Genomic DNA, 4128 nt, shown 5'->3' on the forward strand with positions numbered 1-4128 from the left:
GTCTCTTTGAATCCCTTTTCGCTTCTAGGAGAGTTGTGAACCATGAGGTGCCCCCCTGCAGACCCCAGAGCTGCTGACCCCACTAGGTGTGCAGGACAGTTTGGAGGAGGCAGGGACTGTTGGCTGCCCAGGCTGCCACTTCTCCCCCACCCACCCAGTGGCAGTTGTGCCCGTTGTGTCTGTTGGAGCTTCCAGGGCAGCCCACAGAGTTCTGAGCATGTGCTGGCAGTTGCTCTGTAGAGTGCCCAGTTCACTTCTCCCATGTAGTTCCTAAGTGCAGGACTCTACTGAAGGGGCTTATAAATGGTCAGCCCAGGCACCATCCTCTTCAGACAAGGCTGCTCCATCTCCATTAAGCCCAGGAATCCACTTGTGTGTCTTTCTGGGTTCCTCATCCTTCGTGGCAGCCTGGGCTTCAGGGAAGGAAAGGCGTGAGGAGTGGCCTTGGCTGGGATGCCAGGGGCCCAGGAAAGCTCCTGCCTCTGCCAAGCAACTGCTCCCTGTTTCCAGAGGCTGCCTTGTCCTCGACATCTGATACTCCACCCTTGCAGCTTCCAACTCCAGATGTAGGTCTGGCTCCTCTTAAGCTATCATTTCATTGTGAGAAGACAGTTATGAAGCAGTGGCATTTCTGAGTCTCTTAAGGTGAGTTATTAGAGCCCCTTCAGACCAGTGGCTGGGGCCGGGCATGAGAGGCAGGTGGTAAGGGCAGAGAAGCAGGCCCTGTGCACTTGGGCTGACTGGAAGGGTTGGGGAAAGGAGCTGAAAACACCCAGATTTCTCAAATGGGCTTGGAGAGATCCCGGCTCTGAGGCATTGCCCACTCAAGCCAGAGATGAGCTTTTTCCAAAATCCAAGTCCATGAGGCTGGACTACAAGATTCTCATTCCGCATGGGGTCCTGATGCAAAGGGGATATCCTGATACCCCTTTGTTCTCTCCTGCAGAATCTTGTCCCAATCGTTCCCAGAAGCCATGACATGTCCCTGCAGCTGGAGGCCTTTCAAGGGTAGCATAGGAGGCCTCACAGGCCCTGTGGCCTGTAAAGGAAGGTAAATTGGTGGCAGGGCTGAGTCTGTGCCTCAAAAGCTAACACTCCAGTTTCTTGACTTCCTCCCTTCTCTATTTCCTGAACCTGGATCGCTGCCGACAGGGATGGTGGGAGGGATGAGACAGGACCTCATTCATTTGTTAGGAGATCTGGAGTGCAGCCTCTCCAGTGCCTTGGTTACCCGCTTCCTCACTTCCAAGTGCTGCTCATGCATATTTACTTATTGTTCCATTTTCCTGAGATGGTACCTAGTCTCCTCTAAGAACTGTAAATGAGAGGAGCCTCTTCAGTGAGAGTTCAAAGCATAGTCAGCTGCCTGCTACTGAGCCTCCTCCCTTACTGCAGCCTCTGCAAGTTCACTCTGGCCTTTCTTATCCTAGGTAGCCTCCAGTCCTTTGTCTCTATTTTTGCCTTTGATTGCAGCTTCTCTCCTGTTGTCCCTTTGGCTTGGCAGCATCATCCTGCAGCTCCTCAGTCAGCATGTGTTACAGGTGTGTGACGATAACGATGCATGTTCTCCCCAGAGTGGCTGGATGGGCCTTGGACAATCACTCATGTACCCACGTGTGTTCTCCAGATAATCTTTCCTCTGTGTAGATGGAGAGAGAACGTTTAGCGATCACTGTTCTTCTCACCCATTCTCTCCGTTTTCCTCGCCGTTACCTGAGATGTCTTTCTCTGTGTGCCATTCTGCCTCTAATCATCCTCTTTTTCATTTGTTCACAGTGAAAAACTGTTCTCAAGGAAAGATCCAAAGGGTTCAAAGGTGAAGGGTGCCATCTGCTTCTTCACTGATTCAGAAGATAAGGAGAAGAAGTGTCCCATTTTACCCATATTCCTGACCCCGATTTTCAAGTCTTCCTAACCCAAAGCTCTTCCATTGGCCATCATGGAGTTAGCTAACAGCCCAGGGAACTGGTCTCTTTCCCTTTTCCCCTTATCACCAGGCACTCAACTGGAAATGGCAATCAGATGGCTCTATATCAGACCCCACCACCTGGTCTTTGAAGTTTCTGTCCTACAAGTGCCACAGCTCCCCTCCCCCACTTCTGCGCTACTCCCAAGAGAGACCCATCCTCAGCAGCCTAGTATGTGATGCTAGTCCTGGAATGCGGTATTCTGGATGTGTACTCAAGGCCAAACTCCAATTATTGACTTTTTTCCCTTTATTCAAGACCAATGCTAGGCTCTTTTCATTGTCTCCATTTCTCTTTCTCTAGAGCTCCTGGAGGGCAAGACACTGTTTCTCATATATTTCTGGATCCTTGGAGCTTAGCTCAGAGCTTGGCATAGATGCTCAGCATGAGCTTTCCTGAATAAAGTAATTTCAAATGCCACATACCAGATATTGGTTTTTTTTTCCTGAAATTAGAGCTGAAAGCAAGCTGGGGGGGAGCAATCCTGGTGTGCTCAGGGAGAAAAATCCTGGTGTGCTCAGGGATGAGGGCTGTGAGACAGGCATGCATGTGTTCAGAAGGGGATTTAAGAAGCAGTGTGCCTACTAGGGCAGAGTTAAGACTCGGCACACACAAGGCTGATCTTGAGGGCTCTTCATGAATTTCAGATTCAGGGACTATTATAGATCTTGAAGCAACCTATCACGAGTGGCAGTTGTTGCGAAAACACTGGAAAAAGACAAATCTCATCACGCTGATCAAAGAGGAGTTTCACTCTCTGCCTAGGTAAGGCTCTAGAAATTGTCATGGGAATAGAGCTGAGATTTGAAATATTTGTCAGCCTACTGTCTCTACACACCTTTATGCCACACTATTCCATTTCCATTTTGTTCAGAGTGGGCTAGGTTTCTAGTTACTGATTCACATGCTAAAATCTTAAAAGCGATTTCTGAATCTTTCCAGGTGAGATGAATGTGAGTGAATTAGCTTCTGCAGTCAAAAATTCTCGTGTGTGTGTGTGTGTGTGTGTGTGTGTGTTTGCGTGCGTGTGTGCTGGTTCAGGGACAGGCACACAGTTTTGTGTGGCTTAAGCTTGTATGTGCCAGTGTGCTGGATTCAATGCACTCTGCACAACCCTGGCCACCACTTTGATACCTCTGTTGCCTCACCTACTGGAGATTCTTCACACTGGTGATGGCTGATCAGAGTGTGATACTAAAAAAGACATTGAAATCAAGACCAGGGAGAGACAAAAAGACCACAGAGATCGATGAGCAGCGACTGACACGGATGGCCACCGAGGCCTGTGGCGTGGCATCTTCCATATCTCTAGATCCTCCCCAAGGCATCCCTCTTCCCTGTTCTCACTGCCAGTGTTTGGACTGGGACTATCAGCTCTTCTAAACCTACTGTCCCGTCACTCCCACACTTCCCTCAGATCGGTCTTTCCAGAACTTAGGCCTATGACCAAGTTCCTCACAAGCTGCAAGCCACATGGGACTTTCCACTGCTCCTGCTCACTGCTGTGCCAGTCCCTATCTTGTCTCCTAATTATCCCTCAGGTCCAGCTCAAGTCTTCCCTTTCTTATAGGAATGATTAGTTTTATGTGTCACTTGGGATACGCTGTATTATCTTGTTATTCAATCAAACATGGATCTACATGTGGCCAAGACGTAGATTTTACAGATGTGTTTAATGTCTGCCCTAAGTTGAACACTGATGAAGATTATCTTGGATAATCTGGGAGGACTTCATCCAATTGAGAAGGAGTAGAGATGGGGCTCGCATCAGCACATCACCACTAGAGCATTCTTCTATGCGCTCCCACTGATCACAAAACCCACAGGTCTACCTCACTGCTAAGAATTCCAGGAACTGGCCTTCGGAGATAACCAAGGTCATGGAATGTCCCACCTTGGGAAAGAATTCTGAACAATTCATTTACAGCCTTGTTGCTTCTGGCCAGACCACCAGGTGGCCCAATATTTAAAGTAACAATAACAACCAGAGAATGCCAACCTGCATACCCTCCCTTCCCTCCCCCGCGTCACCAGCTGTGCCCAGTCCAGCCTACACACCCAAACCCTGATGTCAGTTCCCATGCTTGCCTAATAAGAAAGCCCAACTGAGAGGGCTTATTAGGCAAGCATGGGAACTTCTCGGAGAGTAAGGGAATTTCTC

At 49.0% G+C, this 4128-nt stretch overlaps 1 long non-coding RNA gene across 1 annotated transcript; it reads left to right on the forward strand.

Moving 5' to 3' along the window:
- The first annotated feature begins 217 nt into the window (after positions 1-217).
- Positions 218-2392, forward strand: LOC116533230. Its single transcript, XR_004261158.1, has 3 exons — positions 218-372; positions 947-1051; positions 1777-2392. It is a non-coding gene; the product is annotated as an uncharacterized LOC116533230 (long non-coding RNA).
- The last annotated feature ends 1736 nt before the right edge of the window (positions 2393-4128 follow it).

Source organism: Sapajus apella, unplaced genomic scaffold (genome assembly GCF_009761245.1).
Source record: "Sapajus apella isolate SASKATOON/1434 unplaced genomic scaffold, GSC_monkey_1.0 scaffold80, whole genome shotgun sequence".
Taxonomy (NCBI): Eukaryota; Metazoa; Chordata; class Mammalia; order Primates; family Cebidae; genus Sapajus; species Sapajus apella.